Genomic DNA, 13024 nt, shown 5'->3' with positions numbered 1-13024 from the left:
TCTCATCACCACTTCACCCTCATTCCCCCATCTCTTTCACCTCTTCGTGCAATTTATTTCATTACAGTGCAATACATACATTTCAACTGCAAGTGCATCTCATTTTAGTGCTCTCTCTCTCTCTCTCTCTCTCTCTCTCTCTCTCTATATATATATATATATATATATATATATATATATATACACACACACACTGATCAGCCCTAATATTAAACCCACTGACAGATGAAGTGAATAACATTGATTATTTAATTACAGTGGCACCTGTCAAGGGGTGGGGTTTATTAGGCAGTGAGAGAACAGTCAGTTCTTGAAGTTGATGTGTTGGAAGCAGGAAAATGGGTGAGCATAAGGATCTGAGCAACTTTGACAAGGGTCAAATTGTGATGGTGAGATGACTGGGTCTGAGCATCTCGAAAATGGCACATCTTGTGGGGTGTTCCTGGTATGCAGTGGTTAGTACCAAAAGTGGGCCAAGGAAGGACAACCGGTGAACCAGCAATAGGGTCATGGGTGTCAAACGCTCATTGAGTCACATAGGGCATGAAGGCTAGCCCATATGGTCCAATCCCACAGAAAAGCTACTGGAGCACAAACTGCTGAAAAAGTTAATGCTGGCTAAAACAGAAAGGAGTCAACATTAACTTTCTCAGAAGTTTGTGCTACAGTAGCTCTTCTGTGGGATTGAACCACATGGGCTAGCCTTCGTGCCCCATGTGACTCAATAAGCCTTCAACACCCATGATCCTGTCACCAGTTAACCAGTTAGCTAATGTTAAACTGAATTAGTTAATGTTAGCTCGTGGGATAGCTGGGTTAGGGAATGTTACCTAGTGGGATAGTGCCCATTACTTTTTTGCCCCCATACACACAATCTACACATGAGACAGGTCTATTTTGAAGCTGAGAATACATTCATCTCCATGACTTTTTGGTGTCACTAATCAGACTAGAAACAGTCAATAAAATGAAAAGGTGTCAAAAAAATCTTCCCTTTCTAACCTCTCTCACTCTCTCTGTAGCTAGGTTCTGGTCTGATGAGTTGAAGACCAGCTTCAGAATTCATGATGTTTTGAAAACTAGCATGGCGAGTTCATGACACAGTACTCATAGACATGGACATAAACATAGACAACCTTTATTGACATTCAGTATGCAACAAGTGTACACAGAATAAAATTTCATTGCAATTTGGCTCAGCACAGAATTAAATATAAAAGTATATTAAAACATGCAGCAGAAAAAAATATTATAAAGTGCAGTAGTATAAAGTGACCTGTGGAATTAGGAATTGTTCAGTATAAATAGAAGTTTAGAGATCAGTTTGATTTAGAGTTTGGATTTAGAGTTTAGCAGTCTGATGACCTGGGGGAAAAAGCTGTTACAGAACCTGGTGGTCCTGCACCGAATGCTGCAGAACCTCTTTCCAGAGGCCAGGAGCGAGAACAGTCCATAGTGAGGGTGTGAGGGGTCACTGATGATGTTTCTGGCTTGGGACATGCAGCGCTTAGTTGCGATGTCCTGAATGGAGGGAAGAGAAGTCCCAATGATTTTCTCCGCTGTCCTCACCACTTGCCTCACATTCTTCCAGTCAGAGGCACTGCAGCCTCCACACCACACAGAGATGCAGCTGGTTAGAACGCTGTCTATGGTGCTTCTGTAGAATGTAGTGAGGTGGGCTCTCCTCATCCTACGCAGGAAGTGCAGATGCTGCTGTGCCTTCTTGACCAGTGATGTGGTGTTTACAGAACAGGTGAAGTTGTCTGTGATGTGCACCCCCAGGAACCTGGTGCTATTGACCACCTCCACGGCCGTGTTGCTGTTGAGAAGTGGAGTGTGGCTGGGCTGGTTCTTCCTAAAGTCAATAACGATTTCTTTGGTTTTGTCCACATTCAGGATCAGGTTGTTTTCTCTGCACCAGCCCACCAGCTGCTCCACCTCCTCTCTGTAGGTGTTAGGACTGGGACTGTTTTGGCCTCTAGAGGCTGCTGTTATGTTTATCTTGTCATGTTTGTTTTGGCCTCTAGAGGCCGCCACTGTGTTTTGTGTTTGTCTTGATTGCCTATTTCCTGCCCCGCCCTGTTCCTTAATTAGTTTGTTTATAAATACCCCTCTGTTTGTTCCCTTGTCACGGAGTCTTTATGCTATGCTGTCTAGTGCTAGTTTCCTCTGTCCCACGTATCTTGCCTGTGCCCTTGTGTTTTTGATATTTTTGCTTTCTTTGGACTTTGTACCTTTTTGATCTTCTGAGCATTCAGCATTTTGCCTTTCCTTTTGTTTTTGGACATTTCACCTTTGGATATTTTTATTTTGGTTTATCTTCTGAGCTTTTGGATTTTCTTTTTGTTTTTTCCATTGGATTGTAAATAGTGTAAATAAACTTTTTTTTGATACTCTACTTTCGCCTCATGCCTCTGCACTTGAGTCATCCCCCTAGTGGGGGTTTGCTGGATTATCACACCAACGACCCGGGTTCGAATCCCAGCAAAACCCTAACAGAAAGACTGTCATGACCGACTCAGCAGAGGCTTCTTCAACGGTCTACCCAGCTAACCTTCAGGGAATTATGGCTTCTTTAACACACTTCGGAGCTACCATGGATGAACACTTACGAGCCAACGTGAGGCCCTTGCTTGCCATGAGGTACTGCTTCAGCAAATTGGGAAAACCCTGGCACAGCTGACTCCTCTGCCCGCATCTCCTCATCCTGATCCGGCTCCTGCTCCACCATCTGCTCCTGCTCCAGTGCCTCCCGCCACGCTGTCTCCTTCACCTCGCAAACCCAGCCTTCCTGCACCACAGAGGTATGACGGCAAGCACGGTGAGTGCCGGGAGTTCCTTATCTAGTGCCAACTCACCTTTGAGCTTCAGCCTACCACCTACACTATGGATCACCACAAGATTGCCTTTGTGATAACCTTGTCAGCTGGTAAGGCACGAGCTTGGGCAATGGCCATTTGGCAGAGACAGGGACCCGAGTGCTCTGATTTCAAGTTGTTTATGGAGGAGATGCTTCGTGTCTTCGATCAGGCAGACACCAGTAAAGACGCAGCCAGGAAGCTCATGTCCATCTGGCAAGAAGGAAGCGTCGCGGACTACGCCATCATGTTCCGGATGCTCGCAGCAGTCAGCGGATGGAATGAAGCAGCCCTGGTTTCAGCCTTTCACCATGGTTTGTCTGACCCCATCAAAGACAGCCTGGCCTCTATCGGATGCCCAAGTGACCTCGAAATTCTGATCTCACATTCTACTCAACTTGACAACGGGATTAGAGAGCGCCGCCGAGTCCTGAGCTTCCCCAGCCTCACTGCCTCGACCTGGAGCCCATCTACCTCCTCCAGTGACTGTCCAGAGCCCATGCAAGTTGGCCGCACTCGTCTCTCTGCAGCTGAGAGGGAGTGCAGAAGGAGGGACAAGTGCTGCATCTACTGTGGCAAGTCTGGCCATTTCCGAGCATCATGTCCCGAGCTCTCAGGAAAAGGACCGCCCCGTCCAGCCAAGGGAGGGTTGTGACAGGGCCTACCCTCTCTCCTGAACTCCCTGGCCAAGGTGTCTACATCCCAGTCTCCATCTCCTGGGGTGAGTCCATCCACTCTTGTCAAGCCTTGTTAGACTCCAGGGTGGCTGGAAACTTTATGGATGTTCACTTCGCCCAAAGTATCAATGTCCCGACTGCTCCTCTTGAAGTCCCACTGTCTGTGTCTGCCCTGGATGGCCAAGCCTTAGGTGACGGAAGAGTCACCCAAGTAACTTCTCCAGTCTTCCTCCAGTCTCAAGGTCACAAGGAAGAAATATCCCTGCACCTGATTCCTTCACCAGAGTTCCCAGTTATTCTAGGTCTTCCTTGGCTCACCCGCCACAACCCTCGTATAGACTGGGTCACTAGCCAGGTTGTGGAGTGGGGTCCTGCTTGCTATGCCTCTTGCCTGCTCTCTAGCTCTCCTGTGTCTCTTGCCGAGCCTCCTGATCTCACCGAGTTATCTCAAGTTCCCATAGAGTACTGGGATCTCAAGGAAGTTTTCAGCAAGAGCAGGGCCACCGTTCTTCCTCCGCACCGTCCCTACGACTGTGCCATCAACTTGATCCCTGGGACTACCCCTCCTCATGGCAGACTGTTTTCCCTCTCTCAGCCAGAATGCAAGGCCATGGAGGAGTGCATCAAGGACGCCTTTGCGTCTGGGTTCATTCGACCCTCCACCTCACCCACTGGTGCCAGCTTCTTCTTTGTCGGCAAGAAGGATGGGGGGCTCCGGCCATGTATTGATTACAGGGGTCTGAACAAGATCACTGTATGCAACCGCTATCCCTTTCTGCTGATGTCCACAGCGTTTGATCTGCTCCAAGGTGCCACTGTCTTCACCAAATTGGACTTATGGAATGCATACCACTTCATCCATATCCGACAGGGAGACGAGTGGAAGACTGCCTTTAACACCCCGTCTGGGCACTATGAGTACCAGGTGATGCCCTTCAGACTCACCAACGCACCAGCTGTTTTTCAGGCCCTAATCAATGATGTCTTGAGGGACATGATTAACCAGTACGTTTTTGTCTACCTCGATGACATCCTAATCCTTTCCAAGACCGTGCAGGAGCACTGCCACCATGTCCGCCAGGTTCTCCAGAGGCTGCTACAGAACAATCTGTTCACTAAGGCCCAGAAATGTGAATTTCATGTTCCCGAGGTCTCCTTTCTGGGTTTTATTGTATGGACAGGCCAACTCCAGATGGATCCAGCCAAGACCCTGGCCGTCCGGGACTGGCCCACCCCCAAGTCCGTCAAAGATGTTCAGCGGTTCTTAGGATTTGCGAACTTCTACCGCAAGTTTATCAGGAACTTTAGTTCTGTAGCAGCGCCCATATCGGACCTCACCAAAGGGACAACTGGATCGTATGTCTGGTCTCCTCAGGCGGAAAAGGTGTTCAAAGACCTCAAGCACCGCTTCTGCATGGCACCCATTCTGGTCCTCCCGGACCCTTCACAACCCTTCATCGTCAAGGTAGATGCCTCAGACAGCGGCATCAGCGCGGTCCTCTCTCAACGCTCGGAAGGAAGGTTGCACCCCTGTGCATACTTCAAATCAAATCAAGTTTATTTGTACAGCACTTTTAACAATAAACATTGTCGCAAAGCAGCTTTACAGAATTTGAACGACTTAAAACATGAGCTAATTTTATCCCTAATCTATCCCCAATGAGCAAGCCTGTGGCGACGGTGGCAAGGAAAAACTCCCTCAGACGACATGAGGAAGAAACCTTGAGAGGAACCAGACTCAAAAGGGAACCCATCCTCATTTGGGCAACAACAGACAGCCTGACTATAATATTAACAGTTTTAACAGATATAACCCTCAACTGTCCTCATGGGGCCGTCCTTCACAGGAGTGGGGCGATAAAACTCCGACCAGACACAGGGCACCAGGATGGATCAAGCAGGTCCGAGGGGCAGAAGAGGCCAGCATCTCAATCCCAGGATCAACATGTAACCTGCTCTGGCTGGATGCATACTTCTCCCACTGCCTGAGTTCTGCAGAGTCCCGGTATGATGTGGGGGATCAAGAACTGCTAGCAGTTAAACTGGCCCTTGAGGAGTGGAGGCACTGGCTGGAGGGAGCGCAACATCCATTTTTGGTCTGGATGGACCACAAGAACCTGGAGTACCTCCAGCAAGCAAAGAGACTCAATCCATGACAGGCTAGGTGGGCCTTGTTTTGCAGTCGGTTCGACTTTACCCTATCATACTGCCCCAGCTCCAAAAACACCAAACCTGACGCGCTTTCCAGGCTGTTCGCTCCCACCAACAGGGAGAGCGAAGTTGGGCCTATTATCCCTTTGTCCCGGATTGTGGCCCCTGTCTGCTGGGGTATTGAGGAGGCCATCCGACGAGCCCAATGCCAGGACCCCGGTCCTGGGACGGGGCCACCGGGCCTCTTGTACGTCCCACATCAAGCCTGGGCCAAGGTTCTCCAGTGGGGTCACTCGTCCCCTCACCACCCACCCGGGAGCTCGAAGGACCCTGGACTTTTCGAGAAGATGCTTCTGGTGGCCAAGCATGGAGAAGGAAGTAAGGTCATTCGTCCTTTCCTGCGAGGTGTGCACCAGAAGCAAGAACCCACGACAGCATCCCCAGGGCCTCCTGCATCCTCTGCCCATTCCCCGGCATCCCTGGTCCCACGTGGCAGTCGACTTCATCACGGGTCTCCCTGAGTCACAAGGTAACACTGTCATTTTGGTCATGGTTGACAGATTCTCCAAGGCCTGCTGCTTTATACCACTGTGCAAGCTCCCCTCTGCCCTTGAAACAGCTAAACTAATGTTCAATCACGTCTTCCGAGTCTTTGGTCTCCCACAGGATATCATCTCTGACCGGGGGCCCCACTTCTCCTCCCGAGTGTGGCACGGGTTTTGCAAGCTCTTCGGAGCCACTGCCAGCCTCTCCTCTGGGTTCCACCCACAGTCCAATGGCCAGACGGAGAGGCTCAACCAGGACCTGGAAACCACCCTGCGAGGCCTGGCCATGGATAACCCAACATTGTGGAGCACCTGGCTGCCATGGGCAGAGTACGCCCACAACACCCTGCAGTCATCGGCCACCAAGCTGTCGCCATTCCAGTGCCAATTTGGGTTCCAGCCACCTCTGTTCCCGGACCAGGAGGAGGACGCGGGGGTGACCTCGGTAAATCAATATGTGAGACGGTGTCGCAAGACCTGGAGCAAGGTCAGGAGGACCCTCATCCAGACCTCCAGAACCAACCAGACTCAGGCCAACTGCCATAGAAGACCTGCCCACGCTTTCCGCCCTGGGCAGCGGGTTTGGCTGTCCACCAAGGACCTTCTGCTGCGGGTGGAGAACCGCAAGCTTGCTCCTTGCTACATTGGCCGCTTCAAGGTGGTGCGCAGGATGAACCCTGTCGCCTACCGGCTCCAGTTGCCCCGGACTCTGAGGATCAACCCCACATTCCATGTTTCCCTGTTGCAGCCCGTACTGACGTCCACATATGCCCCTGCCCCTAGGAATCCCCCACCCCCCCGCATCTTCCAGGGTCAGACTGTGTTCACTGTGCATCGCCTGCTTGACTCCCGCCAGGTCCGCGGCAGGCTTCAATATCTGGTAGACTGGGAGGGCTATGGCCCTGAGGAGCGCCGTTGGGTCCCCGCCCGGGACATTTTAGATAAAGGACTTTGTCGGGACTTCCATTTGGCCCATCCGGATCACCCTGGGAACGTCAGGAGATGCTCCTAGAGGGGGGGGTCCTGTTAGGACTGGGACTGTTTTGGCCTCTAGAGGCCGCTGTTATGTTTATCTTGTCATGTTTGTTTTGGCCTCTAGAGGCCGCCACTGTGTTTTGTGTTTGTCTTGATTGCCTGTTTCCTGCCCCGCCCTGTTCCTTAATTAGTTTGTGTATAAATACCCCTCTGTTTGTTCCCTTGTCACAGAGTCTTTATGCTATGCTGTCTAGTGCTAGTTTCCTCTGTCCCACGTATCTTGCCTGTGCCCTTGTGTTTTTGATATTTTTGCTTTCTTTGGACTTTGTACCTTTTTGATCTTCTGAGCATTCAGCATTTTGTCTTTCCTTTTGTTTTTGGACATTTCACCTTTGGATATTTTTATTTTGGTTTATCTTCAGAGCTTTTGGATTTTCTTTTTGTTTTTTCCATTGGATTGTAAATAGTGTAAATAAACTTTTTTTTTGATACTCTACTTTTGCCTCACGCCTCTGCACTTGAGTCATTCCCCTGGTGGCCTAGTGGGGGTTTGCTGAATTATCACACCAATGACCCGGGTTTGAATCCGAGCAAAACCCTAACAGTAGGCCAGTTCGTTGTCGTCCCTGATGAGGCCCACCATTGTTGTGTCATCCACAAACTTCACAATGTGGTTGCTGGCAGCCCTGGAGATGCAGTCATGTGTCATCAGAGTGAACAGCAGAGGGCTCAGGACACAGTCCTGAGGGGAGCCTGTGCTGAGGGTGATGATACTGGAGGTGTTCTGTCTGACCCTCACTGACTGTGGTCTTTCAGTGAGGAAGTCTAGCAGCCAGTTGCTAGAGCAGGGGGGTGCTGAAGCCCAGGGGACCCAGTTTGTTCACCAGATGCTGTGGAATGATGGTATTAAATGCTGAACTGAAGTCCAGGAACAGCATCCTCACATGAGTGTTCTTCTCCTCCAGGTGTGCAAGGCTCAGGTGAAGAGCAGAACTGTCTTCATGTTGGCCTGGTTAAAATCCCCAGCCACAATGAAAAAGCCCTCAGTGTGAGCGGATTGCAGCTCAATGATAGTCCGGTAGAGAACACTCATAGCCTCCTTTGTGTTAGCACTGGGGGGCACATACACAGCAGTGATGGAAACTAAAGTAAACTCCCTGGGCAGATAGAATGTTCTACAGTTTACAGTCAAAAGTTCAATGTCCGGTGAGCAATGGCTTGAGACAAACTTAGCATTTTTACACCAATTGTTATTGATATAAATACACAAACCACTCCCTCGGGATTTACCACTTAGTGTGCAGCTCCTGTCAGCAAGAAATGTAGCTAGCCCCTCAATGCTGACAGCATTGTCTGGGATTGATAAGCTAATCAAATCAAATCAAGTTTATTTGTATAGCGCTTTTAACAATAAACATTGTCGCAAAGCAGCTTTACAGAATTTGAACGACTTAAAACATGAGCTAATTTTATCCCTAATCTATCCCCAATGAGCAAGCCTGTGGCGACGGTGGCAAGGAAAAACTCCCTCAGACGACATGAGGAAGAAACCTCGAGAGGAACCAGACTCAAAAGGGAACCCATCCTCATTTGTGCAACAACAGACAGCCTGACTATAATATTAACAGTTTTAACAGGTATAACCCTCAACTGTCCTCATGGGGCCGTCCTTCACAGGAGCGGTGTGATAAAACTCTGACCAGACACAGGGCACCAGGATGGATCAAGCAGGTCCAAGGGGCAGAAGAGGCCAGCATCTCAATCCCAGGATCAACATGTAACTCAGAGGGACAGATTGGGGGGGAGAGAGAGAAAGAGAAAGAAAACACAGGTTGTTAGGTATGCCCTAAAAATGACAAGTATTAAATCTGTGTGGTAGGCTCGCAGAGACGAGAGTCTTTACATCAGGCATAACACACAACAATGGCATGTTAATATGGTAAAAAATATCATGACCTGCTCTGGCTGGATGCTTGATTGGGTGATGGGAGCACACTCCTCAGCAATGATGAGATGCAGATGGGACCCTTAGGGCTGGCCAAGACAATTCAGTTACATTTCACCAGGTCTGGAACATGCGACAGAATGTCTGACAGCTGATTCCCTGCAGGCTACAATAGCCAGTCGAGGTCTCCACCCTCTCCACCAAAAGATTTCCTGTTGACTCCATGTAACTCAGAGGGACAGATTTGGGGTGGGGGGGAGGGAAAGAAAACACAGGTTGTTAGGTATGCCCAATGTCACCTGAATAAGTAGGAGCAGTATACATATTGCACCGAGTACAAGCAGGGACTCCGGCAACTAACTATGACAGCATAACTAAAAGGAGAGAGCCAGAAGGTAACACAGGCATGAGGGAGCCCTGGGACATAAAGCAGCCAGCCACTACACCGTCAACAAACTCGAGTGAGCAAGCGAGTGGGGACTGACAGCATCCATACATCCCAGTTTACCAAAACACTCTATGTCTGAGGACCCTCCAGATCTACTCCTTTACCTCATAAAAACCATTAACAAAAGGCTTGACTAAACAGATATGTTTTCAGCCTAGACTTAAATGCTGAGACTGTGTCTCATTCCCGAACATTACTTGGAAGGCTGTTCCATAACTGTGGAGCTTTGTAAGAAAAGGCTCTGCCCCCTGATGTAGCCTTCACTATACGAGGTACCAGCAGATCGCCTGCACCTTTTGATCTAAGTAGGCGTGGCAGGTCATAGAGGAGCAGAAGTTCACTCAGGTACTGTGGTGCGAGACCATTTAGTGCTTTAAAGGTCAATAGTAGTATTTTATAATCAATACGAAATTTGATTGGGAGCCAATGCAGTGTGGATAAGACAGGGGTGATGTGGTCATATTTTCTAGTTCTAGTAAGGACTCTTGCTGCTGCATTTTGAACTAACTGGAGCTTGTTTATGCACTTATTGGAACATCCATACAGTAAGGCATTACAATAATCCAACCAGGAGGTAACGAAAGCATGGACTAGTTTTTCTGCATCATGCAATGACATTAAATTTCTTATCTTTGCAATATTTCTGAGATGAAAGAAAGCTATCCGGGTGATGTTATCAATGTGAGTTTCGAATGAAAGACTGGGGTCAATAATCACTCCGAGGTCTTTTACTGCTGCACGTGAAGAAACAGAAAGGCCATCCAGAGTCACTGTGTAATCAGAAAACTTACTTCTAGCTGTATGTGGTCCGAGTACAAGTACTTCAGTCTTGTCAGAGTTAAGCAGAAGGAAATTAATAAGCATCCAGTGTCTAATGTCCTTAACACATTCCTCAATTCTATTAAGCTGGTGTCTCTCATCAGGTTTTGCAGAGACATACAACTGGGTGTCATCAGCATAACAGTGGAAACTAATACAATGTTTACGAATAATATCGCCCAGAGGTAACATATATAGAGAAAAAAGCAGTGGACCCAAGACAGAACCTTGTGGAACACAAGGTTAAGCCATGTCTTTGTCAGAATTATTGTGCAGCAGTTCCTCATCTCTTGTTTTGTTGTTAATTCCAGCTGCAGATGATCTATTTTGTTCTCCAGGGAGCAAATGTTAGCGAGGAAGATGGATGGAAGCAGCGTTTTATAGGGGTTAGCTTTTAGTTTAGCAGTTAGCCCCCCAACAGCTGCGCTACCACCTTCGGTCACACTGCCTCTGTTTGCTCCTCTGTAGGCTTATGTTGGGGGAGTCCACTGCATAGTAGGCCCCTGGGTCTTGCCGGCATAGCACTCCGAGGCTACACAAAGACTCCCGAGTAGTCATGTCTATGAAGCCGAAGTCACTGGATAAACGTATTTCCAGCAAGTGCTGGTGACTATATACTAACTTACTGAGAGTGTTGACTATTACTGACATCCTAGGTGGCGTATTATGATTGGAAAGACTGTAACTGTTGCGAGCCCATACAGCCGCAGCCAAACAGGGTGCTGCCATCTTGGAATCCATGTTACATTGATTCTATGGCCTAGTTTCAACCCAATGTACACAGTTTAGTTTTCCTCATAAATACATGAAGTCATTTTTCTTCTGTCACAAAGCCGTCACTCCTGTATGGGACAGACACTTAAATATCACTCAGTGCATTTACATGCACATAGAGAAAATCGAATTTCTGCCGTAGCTCGACTGAAATCGAAGTTCTAAATGCTATGGAAACACCTTAGCTCGGCTGAAATCGAACCGAACTGGATTTCTCGTAATCAAGCTACGCGACCTAGATTATGCGATTGTAGCCGAGCTACTTAATGCATGTAAACCCTATCGAGCTACGTAGTCGAGCTACTTACTTCAGCACTGCCACTTCCGGAAGTGACGAGTGACGAGACCACAAACAGGAAACACAACAGCCTCGGTCAGCATGACAACAGTAGTAGAAACATGCAATTCTGGAGCAATGAGGAGATAGAGTTCATGCTCATTCAGCTTAAGGAGTTGAATATATATATATATATATATATATATATATATATATATATATATATATATATATATATATATATGAGTCAAAATTTGCTAATGGATAATAATGGTGAGACACGTATAAAAAATCATCTCCATCCACTATTTAAAACATAAATTGGATATTTTTTGGTTTAAATAAAATAATATTGCTCTAAGAAATAATGTTGACAACTTCAGATATCACAAGCTATATTTTCCCAATAAAATCATGAATTAATTTTTTGAAGTTGGTGAATTTTAGACACCCGACCGTAACAGTTCTGACTAACCAACTTCGACAAGGTTTGATTGCTATACAACTTATTGTCTGAATTAAATCAACTACACTCCATAAAACAGGTTTACTGAAGTGTTTAAAAAACCACATACAATGGGCCTGCACATTTTCTAAACACAAAAAAATCATTTAAAAAAAAGACCCTTATGCACGTTACTGTGTCCGTCAGAAGTCAACATCAACTTGTGAATAAGAATATTCCAACTAAAAACATTAATATAGAACAATATATGTAATCAATCACTTTAATATAAAAGCACCAATTGATTTATAATTAATTCTCGCCTTGGAATCTGCCTGTTTTCAAAATACATCGATGGTAAAATCAAAGGATCGCTGTCTGTCAGAAAATAATGTACACAAGACTGTATCGTATATCTCCGACCGGCATAGCACCGCATGATACACAAACCTCCAGGAAATCCACACTACCACAAGTTTTGATGACATCATCACTTTCCGAGAAGATGGAGAAACTGGCCGCCTGAGCAGCGCGTGTTTGCAGTCTGTCAAGAAAGCTAACGTGCATAATACGTAACGCACGTAAGTATAGATTTGTTCTTCACTCACTAAAAATGAACCGTAGCGATCGGGGAACTGGCTGAAATACTTCATAATGGATGTAAACAAAAATTGACGCCAGTGCAACTGAAAGAATTTGCCGGGAGGGTGAATGATCGTGTGGAATGTGTTGGTCCCTGACGGAAGCAGGAAGTCGCACGTTACAATCTGACGGACATTTCTTATGCACGTTATATTTTGACGTCCCCCAATTGAAGATAAATAAAATTTGTTTTGGGTGTACTTGTCACCATGTCAGACAGGTCAGACAGGTCTCCTTCTGGAGTCAGAGAGCTTTAAGTGGACTTGTTGGAAAAAGGAAGAGATTGATGGCCCAGAAATATGTTTCCATGGCTGTAATCCAAATTTTAAGTCTCATTTATTACTTTATGGTGCATGCATATTACTATCAGACAGTTCCGGCTGTGTGCAATACTCATGTTGTAGTCTTCATTTATGAATTTTACTATATAATTTTAGTCTTAGATTTCTCCTGTTACTTAAATATTCA

This window comes from Neoarius graeffei, chromosome 9 (genome assembly GCF_027579695.1).
Source record: "Neoarius graeffei isolate fNeoGra1 chromosome 9, fNeoGra1.pri, whole genome shotgun sequence".
NCBI classification, from domain to species: Eukaryota; Metazoa; Chordata; class Actinopteri; order Siluriformes; family Ariidae; genus Neoarius; species Neoarius graeffei.
The sequence above is the reverse complement of the archived record's forward strand: the minus strand, read 5'-3'. Positions refer to the sequence as shown.